This window comes from Primulina tabacum, chromosome 6 (assembly GCF_025594145.1).
Source record: "Primulina tabacum isolate GXHZ01 chromosome 6, ASM2559414v2, whole genome shotgun sequence".
Classification (NCBI taxonomy): Eukaryota; Viridiplantae; Streptophyta; class Magnoliopsida; order Lamiales; family Gesneriaceae; genus Primulina; species Primulina tabacum.
Window position 1 is genome coordinate 21,335,757 of NC_134555.1, and position 22,516 is coordinate 21,358,272.

Consider the following 22,516-nt stretch of genomic DNA (forward strand, 5'->3'; position numbering starts at 1 on the left):
AAATAGTAGAAAGAATATGAGATGCTCATATGATGAGTATCATGAAACTCATATTTGTAATACTGTATATTCTAAACGGTTCCTAGTCGATTCAGCCGCCGCTAAGAAGGATATAGGCCGCTCGAGTTACGATACTAGTATCTGCGATGTGAGTACCATGTTTCCTTGGTAGGGGACATTGTGATGTCCGAGCATGCAGATAGGTGCTCCTGGTAGAGTGCACTGAACAAACCTCCATAAAGGACTTTCCAAGTGGTTCTCACTTATCGAGTGGAAAAGTCTCCTAGTTTATGGTTGTACACCATTAGTCCTTATAACCCGGGACAACATTGAGACTCTATGTGCTAGAATTACACTTTGACTTGTTTACCGACTCTCATGGGGTCATCAGGTGGCAAGGTTGGGTGTTCTGTCGAAACATATAGGAGTCGATGCATTGTAGTCGGGGATTCATCGCTTACCTTCGGGTATGGATATCCTATGTGTTCTCATGTATATGTAGTTTGAAATATCTGATCAGAGTATGGTGGTAATTAAGAAAGCGGTTTCTTAGATTACATCATCGATGCAACTACGACATGACACATAGTATCGATTCATTGACAACTCTCGATATACCAATGGTTGTCGAATCGGTCGGGATATATGAGTTGAAGGGACCGTACTGTACGCTAACCATAATAGAATGGTTCTTGCAGGCACTATCATTTGATACCTAGGGAATCATGTAAGCGATGCTGCTAGGCGTTTAACATGATTGGTTGGGTACTATCAGACTTGAGTTCTGACGTTCTTGTTATCAAGGAGTTGATAAGTAAGAATGGAGCAATTGGGGTATGCTCAAATAAGGACATGTTTAGTCTAAATCACATGGAAATGTGAACCCACGGCTAGTTGTATCAGTGAACCATTGAGGGCCACACAAGTACTAGCTTTCTAGATCCCGTTGAGAAGTAAAATAGTTCAATGTGTTGAACGGCTTATAAATGAGTTTATAAGCGTAAAAAAAATAGAAGTATGACTTCTATGAGAGAAATGTAAATTTTAATTTATGAATGTGTTCCTAAATTAAAAGTAGGCCAAGTGAATAATGTATTTGAAAATTGTGATTTTCATAAACATTATTATGGACTAAATTAAATTAATTCAAGTGTTGAATTAATTAAACACTAGTGGGCCTAGTACAGTCCAAATAATTAAATTAATTCAAGTGTTGAATTAATTAAATAACATTGGACCTTGTAGAGCTCAATTGGAAATAATTATTTAACTAGTGGGCTTGAGTAAAATCAAGTAAACTATAAATGGGCTCAAATATGTTTGGGACATTTAAATAAAAGTCCATGGGCCTTGTAATTGTTACAAGCCCACTTGATATGCATGCTTGGGAAGTGAAAGGTTGTGGAATACTTTTAATTAAAATATTGCATGACATGCAACTTTTTGGATCAACTATTCCCACAACCAAGACAACTCATCCTCCTTCGTTTTCTAACCACCTTGGCCGAAACTTCACATCTTTCTCTCCAAGTTTTTCTCTCAATTTCTTCTTCAAGTGTTGAGGAAGAAATATTCTTCTCCTTGAAAAATCCTCTTAATTTTCAGTGCAAATTAAGAGGGGATTTACCTAGCAAGTGGTGGGTCTAATTTTTGAAGGAAGGAGAGCTTGTAGACTTGTCATCCTTGAAGAGCCAAGTTGTTTACAACTTGGTTGGTGCCATTCATCAATCTCTTGAGATTGATAGGTAAATTCTAAAACACCCTATGTATGATATTTGGTGTTTGTCATATTTGCTACACAAAATATGAGGTGGCTGAAATTTCTTGATGAAAAATCAAAATTTTTAACTTCCGTTGCGCTTACGGTCACCGTAACCGATCCCCTTTCACAGTTTACCTTCATACCAGTAGCAATAGCAACCATGACCAAGAACTTTTCAGTAGTGCAATACAACAAAAATGGCTTTTTGCAGCGCGCAAATTCTTTTTCCGCGGCGCACATTGCACGCTGCGAAGTTGCAAGCTGTTGAAAATTCTAGATTATCCGCAGCGCACATTTGCATGCTGTTAATACTATTATCAACGGCGTGCATATGTACGACGTTAATACAACTATCCGCAGCGTGCAATGTACGCCGTTAATATTCAAAAAACATCTAAATATTAGCGACGGTTTTTGAAAAATTGGCGACGGTTCAAAACAGAAGACAACGTCGCTAATGTCGCGACGGTTTAAAATCCGTCGCTGAATTAACAACGGTATTTAAATTTAGACACATTTACAAAACCGTCGCTATATTTCGCGACAGTAAGTGTAATGCCCGAGATTGTAGGTTGATCAAATGAAATTATGAAGTGTTGCATGGATAGGGGACCGCACCCGCGCTAGGCTACCGACCGCACCTGCGGTTGATGGACAGAGAGTTGGACATTTTTACAGTAAGGTCACCGCACCCGCGGTCCAAGAAGGAGTGCACCCGCGGTGGATGGCCAGTAAGTTGGATTTTTGTCAAGAAGAAGACACCGCACCCGCGGTTAAACACCAAGAGCACCCGCGGTCGACTTTTCTGAATTGTTGGATAGCATGCCGAAAGTTGAGCGCACCCGCGGTGCAACTTGGGTGTTGGAAAAGAAGCCACTTGCCCTTGCCATGCGTATATGTTGTATGTGTCTTCATTTCCATTCCTTCCAGCAGCTGAGAACCGAGAGAATTTCAGAAATTCCCTCAAGCTTTCTTCATAGTAAACTTTGAGTTGTGAAAGAATTAGCCATCTGATTTTCAATCCGAGTTCATATTTGTGTTCCTTACATCAAAGGCTACAAGAGGATGTAAGTATTGTTCATTTTCAACATGCTTTGAAGTTGAGATGTTGGGGAAATCAGATATTGGTTGTTATTATGTGTTCTTATGATGATTCCGAACGTATATTTGAAAACGGATCGAAGAAATGTTATCGTATGTAATTGTTATGAATTTCCAGCATATATATGTATGAACTTATGCAGAATTTCATAGTTTGAAGTGTATATGATAGTGGTTATGAGTTATTGATATGGTGTATTGATATTTGAGTTGATTTGGTATTACAAGATCACGTCGTTATGCCGTCGAAATATACCGAGAATGAATATTGCTACGTACATGTATTGATTGAGTTGAATGTTGATCTTGTATCTATTGAACATTGCCATTTCAGATTCATCGTGCCTCACTTCGACTTCGAGACCTCGACATCGATAAAGGTTTAACAAGAAAGGTATAATTCATGTTTAATTTGGGAAGACACAACTCAAATGAGATTCAATTTGAGTTTCCCAACAAAATCACATAGTAGATTGTTGTTTCTACTTTGATATGTTGTGCCTTGTTTATAGATTCATATTCAAGTCTTTAAGATAGGTGAGTCATTTGGTAGATTCTCCAAATAACTAGACGTTCGGTGGTATCGACTCTTCGGATCAGAATCACTTCGATTGTAGATATTCGATACAGTCAGGACCGAAGTCTAGGAATAAGATGTAACGCCACCCCGAATGGGAGAGTAGGTGGGAGATCTGTTATATCTTATTCACACCGGGATCCCTAGAGTTAGACAACAGTCAAGTCCAAGATATGAGTTGGATTTTTAGTTGATTGTTTTCTATTGCTCATGTTTCATAGACTATGTGGAACATGTTATTATTTATTTCATTCATGATAGTATGTTCATGTTTTATTTTGTATATTCATGTATTATGGTTTGTATTCCCTTGCATGATATGCATGTATACATGTTTTATACTTGGATTTGTTCTCACCGGAGTATCCGGCTGTTGTTGTGTCTGTATGTGTGCATAACGACAGGTGGGACAGGATCTGGGTCGAGACAGAGATGAGAGGACGAGATAGCGTGGAGATCACGGGCCAAGAAGAGGAACTAGGAATGTTTACTTTTTTTAATATGTAGTATGTTGTGAACTCTAGTTTGTATGATGGAAATAGAACAAGACTTGTATCTGTTTATGCTAGAATGAATAAAGATGTTGTTGTGTATGATCTATGTACATTTGATACAGTGTTTAAAAGAAATTTTTTTTACGACACACATTTTCTATCAAATATCCAGTTAATCCCAAAAAGAGTCGAGTTAGAGCCCGGATCCCCACATAAAGTTTGCGTAAAAATAAAAAAAAATTTACTTTTATAATTTAATAAATTTTAAAAAAACTACAATACTAACTATGATAAATTGACTTATGATCTTAACTAACACTTAAAAAATAGCCAAAAATTGAAACAAAAAAATGTTCCTAAATCAAAATTAAAATCGTATAAGAAAGAAAAATTTTAAATTTTGTGGAGTGGTGTGGAACGGAAAACGGATATTTATAGACAATTTACGACTATTAGCGACGGTTTTCCATTAAACAGTCGCTATTAGCGACGTCTTAAATACAACAGTCGCTGATTTACGACTATTAGCGACAGTTTAATAAAAACCGTCGCTAAAAGTGACGGTGATATATAAAATCGGCGACGGTTTATGGTATACCGTCGTTAAAAATAGCGACGATTTTTAAAACCGTCGCGACTTTTACATTAGCGACGGTTTTTACATTAGCGACGGTTTTATCAAAACCGTCGCTAATTTAAAAGTTCGCACCCATTTTCCGCAGCGTGCTTTTAATGCACGCCGTGAATGCATAGGATATTAATAGCGCACATTATTACACGCTGCACATAGTATATAATATTACTTTCCGCAGCGTGCTTTTAATGCGCGCCGTTAATGTATATCGCTAATTTAAAAATTCGCACCCATTTTCCGCAGCGTGCTTTTAATGCACACCGTGAATGCAAAGGGTATTAACAGCGCACATTATTGCATGCTGTGGATATTATATAATATTACTTTCCGCAGCGTGCTTTTAATGTGCGCCGTTAATATATATGTTATTAACGGCGCGCATTAAAAGCACACTGCGGACAATATATAATATTTACAGCACACATAAATACACGCTGCGGATATTACTTTCCGCAGCGTGTTTTTAATGCACGCCGTTATTTCCGTCAGGTGCAACAATATTAACAGCGTACATATTGATGCACGCCGTTAAAAGTACTATTCGCAGCGTGCTTTTAATGCACGCAATTGATGACGTGCTGCGGAAAATCATTTTTTTTGTAGTTGTGTTATACATTAAAATATACTGCCTTAGCCACGAGTCTTGGCGACCAAATTACCTAGGAGTTGGTACTCCATCTTCATATCTCTTTTATTTCTGAAAGTCTTGATTAGCATGTTAGAAGTAGAAAAATTGGTCTTCATTTCCTCAAAAGTAGACTGAGAACCTGTAGAGAAATCAGATAGCCCTCAGTGGGCAACTGAAATAAAGTTGCAAATAAGGCTTCGTAAATAACTAGAGTGTGATCATTCAGAGGCAAGAAAACTTACCCTTAAGCATTAATAGTTTTGGCACATAACTGTCCAGACAAGAACTTAGAAACCCCCTTAGTCCAGAAGACTCAACCAGATTGAATACTCCAACAATAGCAGCCGCTTCCATGACGTAAATGGAATCAAAATTGATGGAAAATACATTTATGATTTAGGAAAGAGTAGTCATTTCTGCAGAAAGAATTCTTGAAAGAAAGTGAGAAAATTCAATGCAAGAAAAATTTGAAATCTTGAAATTTGAAAATTAAAAGAGTCGTTAAAGAAAATAAGTGTTGGAATATTTCATGTTCTAAATCTTGCTTGATTTTGATGTTAACAAAACTTGTTATTTTGTTTCTAATGAAATTGCCTAAGTGTGCAGTTAGCTGAATGTAACTGAAGCTATCAAAGAATGCAAACTGCAAGTTTCAACTGATTGATCGAACTGAACCAGTTCAACTGATGAATCGTAAACCAGTTCAACTGATTGTCCAGCTGATAGGTGGTTCAGCAGAAGACCTTTAGAAGCATAGCCAGCTGATAAAGAGTTCAACTGATGAAGAGCCCAGCTGACCAGTTCAACTGACGAGTCAACTGATTTCACCAGCCCAACTGAAGATTAGTTCAGATAACCAGTTCAGAGCATCAGTTAGAACCAATCAGTTGCAGAACACGACAAGCTTATTCTATGGAATCTAGATGTGCATAGAGGTACAAAAGAAATTTTCAAGTCAAATGACAATAATAGACGTTGCATCAATGTTTAAAGCCAAAATGTTCCAGAATGGCTGTTGGAAAGTACAGACATATTTCGAGGAACAGATTCAAAATGAAACTGACACAATAGTCGAGTTTCACTGTACGATCAAACTTCACGCTTATAATAGAAGATGAAGATCAGTGAAGAACACATAAAACAACAAGAATGTGTGAAGAAGAAGGGCACGCTAAAAACCTTATCAGCTTACAAGAAGCAATCAGCCAAGTTGAGAGGGAACACTTCAACGTGTTATCAGCTTAATATAGAAGCCCTTTTCCCTCAGTGTGTGAGAACGCCCTCCCGGTGTATTCATTGTCCAATTATCACTCACACTCACACACTATCACTCACATATATCAGAGAGTAGAGCTTAAAAGATCAGTTGAGTGAGTCTTGCACAAAGACGTAAAACTTGTGTATGTAGTCTTTAGCACATAGACGTTAAACAAGTGTTGGCTGAAAGATGCTGCTTTCAGTCTAGGCTAGGAGTTCAGTTAGGCAGTAGGGTAATTCCTAAGCTGATTGGGTTTATAAAAGGTGTTGTATAAATCAAAGTCTTTTAGTGAAACATACCCGAGGTGGTATAAGGGGTGACAAAGGAGCAGTTGAAGTCTCCTAACATCCATAAATATATCTTGTATATTTAACTGATTAACTTTCGTTTTAAAACTTGTTTGATCAATTAAAGCTATTATCAATTCAGTTCTCACCATAACTGAACTGATATATGCAAGAACTGATTCCCCTTACATCAGTTAATCAGTTTACACAAGTTAAAATCTTTAAACTGATTAGCTTTCTTAACGAAGGATTATTTCGAGTATTTTCTGCTTGGTTTGTAACCAAACTCGATTTAATTCATCGGATTTCATTCTTAGAACACGAGCTATTGCAGCTCATTGAGAATAATGTGTTTAAAGCACCCTCGTAGGTGCCCGAATAGATTTATCAATAAGAGATAAGAATTGATATTTATATTTGCAACCTGATTTGGACATTCAAGACACGCTTCAAACTGTCAACTAAGAGTATTTTGAAAATTTAAAAATTCGTACGATGTATGAACCAATCGTCAATTTTATTGGAATATGAACGTGAAAATAATTTAGAATCATTCAAACTTAATAATTGTAATTAAATTTTTAAAGAGTCAGAATTCTCTTAATGGTTGATTAAGGAAATAAATGAGTACTTAAAAGTATTACTAAATGATAAGTACTTAAAAGCTATTACTAAATGATAGGAATAGGTAGGCTATGAGGCTTGAAAATAAGCGAGACTCAAAATCTAACTAACAATTGTCTTATTAGTGGGACTTTTTAGAATCAGTTCCCCCTAAACATATGCATAACAAAGAAAAATCATCAAGGCTTAAAATATTTCTAAAGTAACAAAACTTAGTATCATGGAGTGGTTTATTAAAAATATTAGTTGCTTGTTGTTCTGTAAAGATATATTCCAATATGATGTTCTTCTTCAATACATTATCTCGGATAAAATGATGTCAAACATCAATATGCTTGGACCAATAGTGCAAACTACATTATATATGATTGTAATTATACTTGTGTTGTCACATAAGATCAGAGATTCTTGTGAACAAATCCATAATACTTTAATTGTTGTTGAATCCACAATAGTTTGGCACAACAGCTTCCAGCGGTTAGGTATTCAATTTCTGTAGTTGAGGTGTTAATTGATGTATGTTTTGATGGATCGGTTCGGGCACCTTTGAAGGTGCTTCAAACACATTATTATCAATGATCTACAATAGCTTGTGTTCTAAGAATGTAAACATCGATGAATTAGATCGAGTTTGATTTTAAACCAAGCGAAAAATAATCGAAATAATCCTTCGTTAAGAAAGCTAATCAATTTAAAGTTTTTAACTTGTGTAAACTGATTAACTAATATAACGGGGATCGGTTCTTGCATATATCAGTTCAGTTATGGTGAGAACTGAACTGATAACAGCTCGAACTGATCAAAACAGAACAAATGTTAAACAGTTAAGTACACAAGATATGTTTATGGATGTTCAGTGACTTCAACTGCTCCTACGTCATCCCTTCTACCACCTCGGATAGGTTCTACTAAAAGACTTTGGTTTATACAACACCTTGTACAAACCCACTCAGCAAAGGACTTACCATACTGCCTAACTGAACTCTTATCCTAGACTGAAGGAAACACCTTCTAGCCAACACTTTTTTAATGTCTATGTGTTAAAGACTACATATACAAGTTTAACTTCTTTGAGCATGTAATGACCTGAATCCTTATTTTGAATGAAGTACATATTAAGAGATAATTAATGAGTTGTTGATTAAGTATTATTAAGGAATTAATAATTCGAGATCAAGCTGTTGGGATCCACCGAATTTAAAATGGACAACCCGATCTACTTCATATTACATTATCCCTAGAAATCCAACTAGACAAATGAGATTCTGACACACGACAGATAATATTGATTTAGATTTTCTGAACTAGTACAGATGCAGCTTATAAATTGAAGCTGATTTCTTTTGTTTCCTACAACTGCATTCTTCAGCAAGAGTTCTAGCCATATACCTTAGGTTTTCTAGCCAGTTTCTAGGGCATTTTGGTGTCTGAAAGTTTCGGAGATAGTGTTGACTCGAGGAGTGGTCGGTGAACTGAGATTGAGACATCATCAGCGGGCTGACGATGGATGCAGGTATAATCCTAAAGTTTTACATAGTGATTTAAGGATCATTAGGAAGAACCTTGTAGCATGTTGGGTAATTCAAGATTTAGTTTGATAGTGATTTCATTATGTTGGTATTGTATAGGTTCAGAGCTTTCTGTTAGATTGTTTTACTGAGGTATGTGATGTACTAACTGAGATATCCAAGCGTAGTATACACACTGATATGTTGCATATTTATCTGTTGCATGATACATGTTTTACTGTTTGGGCATATTAAGCATGACATATCATGTTGAGCCTGATATCTTTTGAGATATACCTCGTTTGTTGGGGCCTGCTCAGCCCTATTCTATATTGTGGATGATGGGGCATCAAGAGCTACAGTGTCTGATGATACCCACAGGCTCTGATGACCTGGACATTGTAGGTTCATGTCTTGATGATGAGTGTGGGAGCCAAAACATGCCTAGGACAAATCAGAGACTACACACTCAGGCGCCTCTAGACTGAACATGAGATTCTTGACTTGATCGTTGATATCCTAGCATATTGAATTTCGCATGCATCATATCAATTTGTATACTCGTATATTCTCGTATTGAGCTATTGTCGCTCACGTCCTTGTTTTCATCTTGGGCACCCCATTCCATGGGGCAGGTCTTAGGTTGGACGGTTTGGACGGCTAGGAAAGTGGCTAGAGCAATTGGGTTTTTGGTGGTGATCCAGTGGAAGTTTTATGTGGTTTATCATTTTCTCGTTCAAAATTAAGTTTTCGATATGGTTGTATTAATGTTTAAGGCTGCAGTTATTGTTTTGTTTTCGTTTGGGTTGTAAGATGATAAAGTATTTTGTTTCCGCTGTTTAATTGTTGTTATTAAGTTTAATGTTGCATGTTCATTAGTCTATTTAGTAGTGGCTCGGGTAAATGCGCTACATATGGTGGTATCAGAGCATGCAAAGATTTTTGGGACATTAGTAATTCTGTTTTGAGGATTTAGAGGTTGATTTTTTGGTTTTCTTTCAGATGTCAGGAGATGGAAGCAGTCGCGGAAGTATGGAACATTGTAATGCTCGAGAATTTGACTATTGTAATCTGAGATGATTTATTGATTATGAACTGAGGTGATTATAGCCGGGCCATTCCGAGACCAGATTGGGCAAAACATATGAAAAGTACAATGTTTGGACAGAACTGTTGGCGTCCGAGCGGTAGGAAATGACCGCCCGAGCGCCAGTGTTCAATAAGAATACCATTCGGGCAGAACCTGTGGCGCCCGAGCGGTAGAAAATTACCGCCCGAGCGCCAATGGATAACAAGCCGAGTACCGGGCAGAGTGCTCGGCGCCCGAGCGGTAGTTTATAACCGCCCGAGCGCCGACTGAAAATCATGGAGAAGGAGACACGTTGATTTACATTTAACAAGTGGATATATATATATATATATAAATGAAGTGTTTCTTCATTCAGCAACCGAGCAAGCTTCAAGGGAAAAAGGTTGTAAGTTTTCTTCGACATAAAGATTGGGATTTACGAGAAATCCGCCCGTCTGATTTTTAATCTGACTTCAGTACTGTGTTCCTATCAACGCAGGCTACAACTGGATGTAAGTTTTGCAAAGTTTTGATATGTGTTAAAATTATGATATTGTCAGAATTGAATAGGAATCATATATGGTGTTTCTGATACAGTAGACATCGTATAATTGAAGTCAGATTAAAGAACACACTATTTCTGTAATTGTTATGATTTTCGGAATCGATTTGACTGATATTCGATATCAGATTTGTATTATCATTGAAATTGTGAGTTATATCGGTATTGATTATGAGTTCTGGTATTATTTCTGAGATGTTGGGATTTACGGGGTTATCGGGACTGTATTGTTATGTCATCGAAACATCCGTAAATTGATATTGATCAGATTCGGTATTGGTTGAGATTGTATTGTGGTATCGTATTTCGATTGGCATTGATCCGATTATGTTTTGATTTGAGTATTGATCAGAACAGGTTTTGAACTGAGTTATGTACTGATATTGTATCTATTCGATTGTCATTATCAGATTGGGTATGGACAGAGTTGACTTCGATACTTCGTCTTCGTCGGACCGAGAAGATAAAGGTATAAATTAATGTTGAGTTGGGATTGCACAACTCGAGTGAGATTTGGCTCGAGTTTCCCTAAATCACATACTTTACCTTATTGTATTGATTTGATTGACATACTTGTTCTCTTGATTTATTGACAGCAGGTATTAGACGAGTAATCTTGTGACAGAAGTGCCTGATAGTGGTGGGATCGCCACGGGCACATTGCACAATGTCACAAGATAGCGTATTGGCGATAGTGCCAAAGTCTGTCACCGGTTGTTTGGCTATCGATGTGGATAGAATTGTAGCTTCTTCTATTACTGGTGATCGGTACCGTATCGATGTGGATAGAATTATAACTTCTTCTATTACTGATGATCGATATTATATCGATGTGGATAGAATCGGAGTTTCTTCTATTACTGGTGATCGATACTATACCGATGTGGATAGAATCCGAGCTTCTTCTATTACTGGTGATCGATACCCTATCGACGTGAATAGAACTGGAGTCTTTTCTATTACTGTTGGTCGATGATCGAGCAAAACTTGCACAGTGAAATCTCCAATAAAATATTATTTTGTATGCTCAAAAATTAATCGCAAGTGCACGATGTCAAATTATAATATAGTGTACGTGAGTACAAGTATCGTTCCACTGAAGACTGTGTTTTACAATTGTTATTTTCAGTTATTTAACATTTAGCAATGAAAATTGAGTTGTGTGATTATTCCTACTATGCTCAAATAAATATGCAATTAAAATGATTCAACAAGTAATGAATGATAAGTTAATCGAAAATGTTGAGTTAAAATTCAATGAGAAATGGATTTGTTGGGAATCTCGGTTCACCTACCCCTCGTTCATTAATTAATTCGTTCGATCGTGATCTACGCTTCCGACAGGATTTCCCAATCCATTGAACACACTCTCTCGAGCTGCTATGCCAAACTAATTCTACTCAATGAAGTAGTTAAATATCTTTAATTATTTATCAAGAGCAAATCGCATTTCGACCTATGAAATCTCCTAGTTTTCGACCCTAAGGACTATGACTATCGGCACGTATCCAATTTCATACATCTATGTAAATTGTAGATCCGCGAATTATACTACTCGATCCTATCACTCGTTATTCTCTCGAACTCACTCGTGATATGAAAACGTCGTTAAAGTTAGCTACGCTTTAATGACACAGTAAAATAGTAGTAAAATCAAGAATAACGCACAATCGAAATATAAATTAATTCAACTCAACGTTCGGGGTAGGATCCCCTTTAATCCCAACAAATAATAAAGTTTTAGCTACTGAAATTCATAGTCAAAATAAACAAAGCAAAGTTGAAACGATAAAACTAAATAAGAAATACTAGAGTTGACGAAAAACGCAAGAAACGATGCCCGAAATCTTCAAATCTTCAATCCAAGAGCGGAAGTGCTCTCCAAACTCGTTGACGGCTCAAGAATTCTGTCTGAATGCCCCCAAAAACGTCCACCCAACCTTCCATATCACTCTCCTCCTCAAATTAAGGTAAAGAATCGGCTGCACAAATCTTGCCAAAAATAGGTGGCGCTCGGGCGGTAGAAAAGTACCGCTCGAGCGCGGACTCTTATGTAAAAATCCTTCAGCTATTCATCTTTCGCGCCCTGGGTGGTAGTTTTCTACCGCTCGGGTGCCGCTCATTCTGTCCGTTGCCTTCTCTTTTGTACACTTTGCTCCATTCTTGGTTTTCCGGCCACTTTTCCTGCAAATTTATCATGCCCGAGTGAGATATGATAAAATGCAAATGTTTACTCTAAAATGAACAAAATGTAAATGAAAAGCATGCACTGCACAATGCAAACACAACTAAAACTAATGCAACAGAATGCGCAAAAACGACACATATCAACCCCCTCATACTAACCTTTTGCTTGCCCTCAAGCAAAATAGGTTGCAACCCACAACCAAAATACGAAATGAACACAAAATAAAAGAATTAAACTAACGAAACTGATGGTGAAGTAGCAAACCGGTATCTCCTGCCTCAGCGGGTGTTTGAACCACATTCAATTAGTCAATTCACAACATTCACCAATACCCCCTTTTTAAAGCACCTTATAACATTTTGATTTTGACCAGAAAGTGTGGTCATGTGTGTGCTGTGGGTCTCACTAGCTCGTGCTTCAGACAGTTTCATTTGCAAATCATGCGAGCCACCAAATCAACAGTTCAATGCAAGTTTCCCTATCCCGAGTTCTGTTTCTAGTCGTGACCAACAAGTGAACACAAAACGGCTAATTTTCAAGGTTGTACACCAGGCATTAGGGAGTCCATGTCATGAGGTTTTGAACGGCTAAAGAAGATGGGATGTACACTGATCATTTTCATTATGCACTTGTCAGAATTTTTATCTGACATTCCTCAACGCCTTACTTCTCCATCTATTTAGCCTTTGGATAGGATTTCATCCTTTTTTGGCTCCCCCACACCTTACATCCCCTTTTTTCATTTACAACACTCTTGTTGTAATACTTCTCTTTTTTCTTTTTCTTTTATTTTTCTTGGTGCATAATTTTCTCAAGTGTACTCCCTAAATTTTGAGTATATTGAATGTTTGTTTAGTTGGCTTATGGATAACTCTTGAGGTATTATGCACAATTGGGACGAAATTTATTCCGGTGGGTTCAAATGATCTACGCTATTTCATGTCACTGGTCGGTCGCGACTGTCAACAAAATTCATTCAAGTTCGACTTGCATCTCATGTTATTCCAGTTCCTCCCACAGATTCTTAAACTCGACTATCGTGTACACTAATGATAATACCCACAATGTACGCATATAAAATAAACATTTCATTTCACTGGGGTATTCATAACGTGTGATACGACTAAGTAACATGCAGTTCATTCATCCCACAATCATCATCGGCTACCAATTCACTAATGTCACCATCACTGCTACTCATGCAAGACACAGACGAATGCAAACAAATAAGAAGACGTACAACGACCCCCTCATACTAGACGTGTGCAATGTCCCCATTGTACCAACGACTCAAAATACAGAAATGCAAACACACATGTAGACGAATAAACCTGAAATTAAACACATGCTAGACTGAACAATGATAAGAAAGGAAAAACAGGAAACAGCTAAAAGAAAAAAAATAAATGTGCAAAGGAGGGGAAACAGTAAACTCCCCTGATCACGTGTCATCCTCATCATGCTCCGGCGGTGGCACTCCTGCGGCCTCCCCATGCTGAGAATAATCATACTGGAACTGGAATGGGGGAGGAGGTAGCGGAGTCGGTGGAATGGTCGACGGGTCAACGCCCCCGTGCACAAGCAAAGAGCGCATTATAGAGTCAATGTGAGATAAGTGGTCCGTGACATAGGAGTTGAACTGACTCTGATGCGCTTGGAAGGCGAGATTTTCATCCATCTTGTCATTCTGAGTTCGCCTGCGGGGTTGTGGTGGGCGAAGTTGTGGCACGGCAGTGCTTGATCCACCGGCATCCTCCGCCCGAGGGGGAAAGTCCACCCGTCGTTTCGCTCTTTTCCTCTGCTCATCCTCCTGGCAAATTGGCTTCATCGGTTGAAGCCACTCCTCGTCATCCCTGAAATGCACCCCGGCCCGTGCACACAATTCGGAAATAATGGTCGGGAAGAAAAGACCTATGTGGCTGTTGTGGGTGCTCAGTGTGATTTGCGAGTTGATAAGTTTTCCCACATCGATGTCGTCTCCTCGGTGCAACGCAAAAAGTAACACCGCACGCTCTTTTTGCACATCGCTTTTGTGCGAGACCGGCATCATCCGTCGGGCCACAAACAAATACCACAAGGCACTCTCCGCTCTCAAGTACTTCTCATCAAAACAGCTCGGCGTTCCACCCAATGGTTTTCACATTGCACCCGGGTGGCACAAAGTCTCGATAATCAGATTGTAGTCGGGATTAACCACCAATGCCTGGAAATTAGAGTCATCGACCTCGGCCGTCTCCAAGAGGGCGTTAATCGTGGCCGAATCAAACGGCACAAGTTTTCCTCTAACAAAATCCCTACTATCAGTTCGTTCCACGGCATTGGCGTAGAATTCCCGAACCACCGACACCACAGCTGCCTTAGGTTGCTCGCCAAATTTGTCCCATCCCCTTCTTTCTAATTCCACAATCGGTGTCATGTATCTATCTTCAAAAGTGCGACAAAATCCCCTCTCGGCTATGGGATTTCTATGTATTTTAGCATGATCATATCTAGCACGAGCCTCCGCACTCACGAAACGTGTTCTATCAAATGAGGATGAAGAGGAGGAACTAGGATTACCTCGTTGCTTCTTGGGGGCCATGGGATTGAAGAAGTTGGAGCCTTGAATTGGAGATGGTGTTCTTGCTTCCGAAGGGAGATTCTGCCTTGCCGCCGAAAAATTGAGTGGAGATGGTGGTGCCTGCACAAGAAAATCGAAAAGGAGAAAAATTGAGAGGAGTTAGGGATTTGGGGAGTGAAATTTGGGGGAAAATTTCGTGCAGAATGAGGAAAAGGGAAGGGGTTCCGCGTTTTTAAAAGCTGTCGCGCTCGAGTGGTGGAAAACTACCGCTCGATCGCGAACCTCGCTGGAGTTTATTTTCCATAGGTACACCCTCGCGCTCGGGCGGTAAAAAAATACCGCTCGAGCGCCAACCTCTCGGGAATTTTTTTCCCGAGGTAGGCATTCGCGCTCGGGCGGTATTAAATTACCGCTCGAGCGCGAACCCCTCTGTTTTCTTAATTTTTTTTTTTAAAAAAAAAACAAAAATAAAACAACAGGAATCGAAAATAACTAAATGACACGAAAGAAAATCTAAATCAAATGCAAGGGAAGGGGAAGAAAATAGTTCTCAATTTATAGTCGAGAGCTTGACTGTCGGTCTGTCTCAGTTCGGCGTGTCTTGGAACCGGGTGATTCCAAGTTGTGGCTCAATTGTGCCACCCATGTAGTGCTTCAGGCGCTGGGCATTGACCGTAAATGTCCCATCCTTCCCATCTCTCAATTCCACAGCTCCCGATGGACGAACTTTCGAGATCACGAATGGACCAGACCATCGCGACTTCAATTTTCCGGGAAAAAGTCGCAACCGGGAGTTGTAGAGCAGGACAGTTTCACCTTCTTTGAATTCTCTCTCAATGATCCGCTTGTTATGGGCCTTTTTTGTTTTTTCCTTGTAGGTGAGTGCGAGATCATATGCGAGATTTCGGAATTCCTCCAACTTGCCTAGTTGAAGCAAACGTCGTTCACCTGCATCAGTAAAGTTCAAGTTTAGTGCTTTTGTTGCCCAATAGGCCCGATGCTCTAACTCTACAGGTAGATGACATGCTTTACCAAACAAAAGCCTATACGGTGTAGTGCCTATAGGTGCTTTAAAAGCAGTCCTATATGCCCACAGAGCATCGTCTAACCTTACCGACCAATCTTTCCTATTGACACCTACCACTTTCTCCAAAATTCGCTTTATCTCTCGTTTCGACACTTCCACTTGACCACTCGTCTGGGGGTGATAGGGGGTAGATATCTATGTGTGACACCATATTTGCTCAAAAGTTTTTCAAATAGTTTGTTGCAAAAATGCGTGCCACCATCACTAATGATTGCTCGTGGTGTTCCAAATCGGTTAAAAATGTTTTTCTTTAAAAATTTTAGGACCACTTGAGCATCATTAGTGGCACACGCTTCCGCCTCTACCCACTTAGACATATAATCCACCGCAACCAAGATGTATTTTTTCGTGAAAGAATTAGGAAACGGTCCCATAAAGTCTATTCCCCACACATCAAAAACCTCACATTCAATGATATTGTTTAAAGGCATTTCATGACCGTTAGAGATGTTACCTGACCGCTGGCATTTATCACAATGTAGCACATAAGAACAAGCATCTTTAAAGAGAGTTGGCCAATAAAAGCCACATTCAAGTACCTTGGATGCCGTCCTTGTTGGTCCGAAATGACCACCTACCTCACGGTCATGGCAATGGTTGAGAATTTGATCAAACTCTTCCTCCGCAACACACCGTCTTATCATGGAGTCTGCACAAATTTTAAACAAAAACGGTTCCTCCCAAAAATAGTACTTCACATCAGAAAAGAATTTCTTTCGTTTGTGAAACGATAGGTTTGGTGGAGGTGTGTCTGTGACAAGAAAGTTAGCGAAGTTTGCATACCAAGGACAATTTCTCACCTCAAAGAGTTGCTCATCAGGGAACCAATCATTGATAGCACGATCGACAGAATCATCACAAATAAATTCTAATCTAGACAAGTGATCTGCTACCACATTCTTGACACCCTTATTATCTCTTATTTCTAAATCAAATTCTTGTAACAATCAAATCCACCGAAGAAGGCGTGGCTTTGCATCTTTCTTAGCAAGCAAGTATTTAAGGGCAGAATGATCATTGAATACAATTACTTTGGACAAAACAAGGTATGAATGAAATTTGTCAAGTGCGAATACTACTACAAGTAATTCCTTTTCAGTTGTTGCATAATTCAATTGAGCCTCATCTAAGGTCTTACTTGCATAGTAAATTGTGTGAAATACCTTGTTTCGCCGCTGGCCAAGTACGGCTCCCACTGCAGTGTCACTGGCGTCGCACATGATTTCAAAGGGCAGGTCCCAATCCGGTGCCACCAAGACAGGAGCCGTCACCAAGCGCTCCTTTAAATCCTCGTATGCCTGCAAACAGTTAGAATTAAAATCAAAGGGCATATCTTTCATAAGTAGAGAAGATAGAGGTTTGGCAACTTTAGAAAAATCTTTGATGAACCGCCGATAGAAACCGGCGTGGCCTAAAAAACTTCTAACTCCCTTTACTGAGGCTGGTGGTGGTAGGTTCTTTATTACTTCAATTTTTGCCTTGTCTACCTCAATTCCTTGCTTCGAAACTTTGTGCCCTAAAACAATTCCCTCTTGTACCATGAAATGGCACTTTTCCCAATTGAGCACCAAGTTCGTCTCCTCGCATCTCCTCAACACGGATCTCAAATTCTGCAAGCACTCATCAAACGTTGCGCCAAAGATAGAAAAATCATCCATAAATATTTCAAGAAAGGTTTCAATCATATCATGGAATATAGCAGTCATACAGCGCTGAAATGTAGCAGGTGCATTACAAAGACCAAAAGGCATTCGGCGAAAAGCAAACGTGCCATAAGGACAAGTGAAAGTGGTTTTCTCTTGGTCCTCAGGTGCGATTGTGATTTGATTATACCCCGAATACCCATCTAGAAAGCAATAAAATTCATGCCCCGCTAATCTCTCCAACATTTGATCAATAAAGGGAAGGGGAAAATGGTCCTTACGGGTGGCATCATTCAACTTCCTATAGTCAATACACACTCTCCACCCCGTAACAGTTCTCGTGGGAATAAGTTCATTCTTTTCATTTGTGATCACCGTAATACCACCTTTCTTAGGCACACATTGAACCGGACTTACCCAAGCACTATCGGAAATAGGGTAGATAATACCTGAATCGAGAAGCTTAATAGTTTCCGCTTTCACTACCTCTTGCATCTTTGGATTTAGTCGTCTTTGAGGTTGCAAGAGGTGAGTACTTCTCTTCCATCAAGATTTTATGCATGCATATCGATGGACTGATTCCCTTGATGTCTGCCACCTTCCAAGCGAATGCCCTTTTGTGCTCTTTGAGAACTTGCAACAATTTGTCCTCCATAGCATCTGTCAAAGCAGCAAAAATAATGACATGCAATGTGTTATTCTTACCTAGGAATACGTACTTTAAGTGCGGAGGTAAGGGTTTGAGCTCAAGCGTCGGTGGCTCCTCGATGCTCGACTTTGGAGGGATCAAATCTCTGCGTTCTCCTAGGTCCTCCAGTCGCATCTTCATTGGCTTTCTCCATGGATGGTTGGCATTGAGATGTGCCACAATTTCAGTTTTTTCATCGTCCAATTCCTCTTCTCTCAACTCAGTAGTGATAGTGGCCTCTAAAGGGTCCCTAAAAGCATCCTGCACATAGTGAGAAACAAGAGAGTCAAAAGCATCAATTCTAAAACAGCTATCAGAATGCAGTGTGTGCTTAAGTGCATTAAAGACATCAAAAGTAATCTCCTCCTCGCCCACTCGCAATCTCAACTTCCCTTCTTGTACATCAATCAGTGCCTTGCCAGTCGCAAGGAATGGTCTCCCCAAAATGAGGGGCATCTCTGTATCCTCCTCCATGTCGAGCACCACGAAATCGGCAGGAAAAATGAATTTGTCCACTTTCACTAGCACATCCTCAATCACTCCGCGGGGGTACTTGACATATCTGTCAGCCAGTTGCAAGGACATCCTCGTCGGCTTAGGCTCTCCCAACCCAAGTTTCCTAAACACAGAAAATGGCATCAGATTAATACTTGCACCAAGATCACATAATGCTTTATGAAAAACAACATCACTAATCGTGCAAGGAATAGAGAAACTCCCTGGGTCTTTTAGCTTCGGTGGGATTTTGTTTTACACCAAAGCGGAGCAATTTTCAGTTAAGTTCACTGTCATGTGATCCTCCAACTTCCTCTTATTAGCCAATATGTCCTTCAAGAATTTAGCATAACTAGGCATTTGCATTAAAGCATCGACGAAGGGAATATTGATATGCAATTTTTTAAACACCTCAAGAAACTTACCGAATTGTGCATCTAGTTTTGCTTTTTTCAATGCTGCAGGAAAAGGTGGAGAAATAACAATTTTCGGTTGCGCAGTGGGTGCTAGTGTAGAGTTAGGAGACTTACCTTTAGATGTCGCAGTTTGCTCATCCAACGTTTGAGTTTTCTCTTTTTCCCTTGACTCCAAAACTTTCCCACTTTTCAACTCAATAGCCTTCACTTGGTCTTTTGGATTAGTCTCTGTGTTACTTGGCAAGGTGCCTTGTTCTCTACTCGCTATCATCTTCGCTAACTGACCAATCTGATTTTCAAGCCCCTTTATCGACGCATCCTGATTTTGAAGTTTAGTTTCAGTGGATGAAATAAACTTAGACATCATTTGCTCCAAGTTGGACTTTTCTTCTCTAGGAGGGTCAGATTTGTACATCGGTTGTTTGCCATATTGTTGTCCTCCTTGCGGTCGATTCTGACTATTTTGACCGCCCCATGAGAAGTTGGGATGTTGCCTCCACCCAGGATTGTATGTGTTCGAATAAGGGTCATGCCTTGGGCGGTTTTAGACTCCCACTTGGTTCACTGGTGCCTCATTTTGGACATAGAATGGATTGTCGTCTTGACAGTCCTTAGCATAGTGTCCCCCCCACACTTTTCACAGAATATCTCTTGAAGACGCATCGCCGTGCCACCCACATTCAAGCCGTCTATTTTCCTGTTTAAAGCATCAAGTTGTGCAGTAATAGCAGAAAAATCAGTTACCTGGTGCACTCCTGCACTTCTCCGCTGGTTGTTCCTGTCAGATTGAAGATGATAACTGCTAGCAGCCATCTCCTCCAACAACTCATATCCTTCTTCCGCAGTCTTCCTCGAAAGGTTCCCACAAGCAGCAACATCTATCATAGTACGGTTGGGAGTAAGCAAACCGTAATAAAATGTTTGAACGACTAACCCAAGTGGTAACTCGTGATGTGGGCATCTTCGTAGTAGGTCCTTGAAGCGTTCCCATGCCTCATATAAAGATTCCTGATCGAATTGAGCGAATGTTGTAATGTCTGCCCGCAGCTTCATGGTCTTGGAGGGAGGGAAGTATTTGATGAGAAATGCTTTCGCCATGTCCTCCCATGTAGCGATCGAACCTACAGGCAAACATTTTAACCACGCTTTAGCTTTATCACGTAAGGAGAAAGGAAATAAACGCAATCTAACAGCATCATCAGAAACTCCAGTGAATTTAAAAGTATCGCAGATTTCAAGAAAATCCGCGATGTGCGTGTTTGGATCATCCACTGCAGTTCCTCCGAATTGGACTGTGTTCTGAATCATCTGGATTATGGCTGGCTTGATTTCAAAGTGATTTGCCCGCACGATAGGTCTCACAATGCTAGGACGTGCACCCTCCAAAGAAGGTTGGGCATACTCAAGCATCGGTATGCGGCGTGGCATCTCGACTTGTCTATTTTCACGCTGTTCCTCCTCACGTTCTGGCTCGTGTCTCTCCATCAGTTCTTTAAGCCTCTGTTGTTGTCTTCTCCTGCGGAAGGTTTTTTCAATTTCAGGATCAAACTCAAGCTCCACGTCAAGTGACTTTGCCATGCACTGGAAGAGATATCTGTAATAAAATATGACGTGTTATCTCAAGAGAAATAAAATAATGCTAAAGGAAATAACTAAAAATAAAATTGTAGATTAACAGTCCCCGGCAACGGCGCCAAAAACTTGATCGAGCAAAACTTGCACAGTGAAATCCCCAATAAAATATGATTTTGTATGCTCAAAAATTAATCGCAAGTGCACGATGTCAAATTATATTATAGTGTGCGTGAGTACAAGTATCGTTCCACTGAAGACTGTGTTTTACAATTGTTATTTTCAGTTATTTAACATTTAGCAACGAAAATTGAGTTGTGTGATTATTCCTACTATGCTCAAATAAATATGCAATTAAAATGATTCAACAAGTAATGAATGAGAATTTAATCGAAAATGTTGAGTTAAAATTCAATTAGAAATGGATTTGTTGGGAATCTCGGTTCACCTACCCCTCGTTCATTAATTAATTCGTTCGATCGTGATCTACGCTTCCGACAGGATTTCCTAATCTATTGAACATACTCTCTCGAGCTATGCAAAACTAATTCTACTCAATGATGTAGTTAAATATCTTTAATTATTTATCAAGAGCAAATCGCATTTCGACCTATGAAATCCCCTAGTTTTCGACCCTAAGGACTATGACTATCGGCACGTATCCAATTTCATACATCTATATAAATTGTAGATCCGCGAATTATACTACTCGATCCTATCACTCGTTATTCTCTCGAACTCACTCGTGATATGAAAACGTCGTTAAAGTTAGCTACGCTTTAATGACACAGTAAAATAGTAGTAAAATCAAGAATAACGCACAATCGAAATATAAATTAATTCAACTCAACGTTCGGGGTAGGATCCCCTTTAATCCCAACAAATAATAAAGTTTTAGCTACTGAAATTCATAGTCAAAATAAACAAAGCAAAGTTGAAATGATAAAACTAAATAAGAAATACTAGAGTTGACGAAAAATGCAAGAAACGATGCCCGGAATCTTCAAATCTTCAATCCAAGAGCGGAAGTGCTCTCAAACTCGTTGACGGCTCAAGAATTCTGTCTGAATGCCCCCAAAAACGTCCACCCAACCTTCCATATCACTCTCCTCCTCAAATTAAGGTAAAGAATCAGCTGCACAAATCTTGCCAAAAATAGGTGGCGCTCGGGCGGTAGAAAAGTACCGCTCGAGCGCGGACTCTTATGTAAAAATCCTTCAGCTATTCATCTTTCGCGCCCGGGTGGTAGTTTTCTACCGCTCGGGTGCCGCTCATTCTGTCCGTTGCCTTCTCTTTTGTACACTTTGCTCCATTCTTGGTTTTCCGGCCACTTTTCCTGCAAATTCATCATGCCCGAGTGAGA

At 39.5% G+C, this 22,516-nt stretch overlaps 1 non-coding gene across 1 annotated transcript; it reads left to right on the forward strand.

Moving 5' to 3' along the window:
* Positions 1–20,524: 20,524 nt before the first annotated feature.
* On the forward strand, positions 20,525–20,630 carry LOC142550359 (small nucleolar RNA R71). Its single transcript, XR_012821323.1, has one exon. It is a non-coding gene; the product is annotated as a small nucleolar RNA R71 (small nucleolar RNA).
* The last annotated feature ends 1,886 nt before the right edge of the window (positions 20,631–22,516 follow it).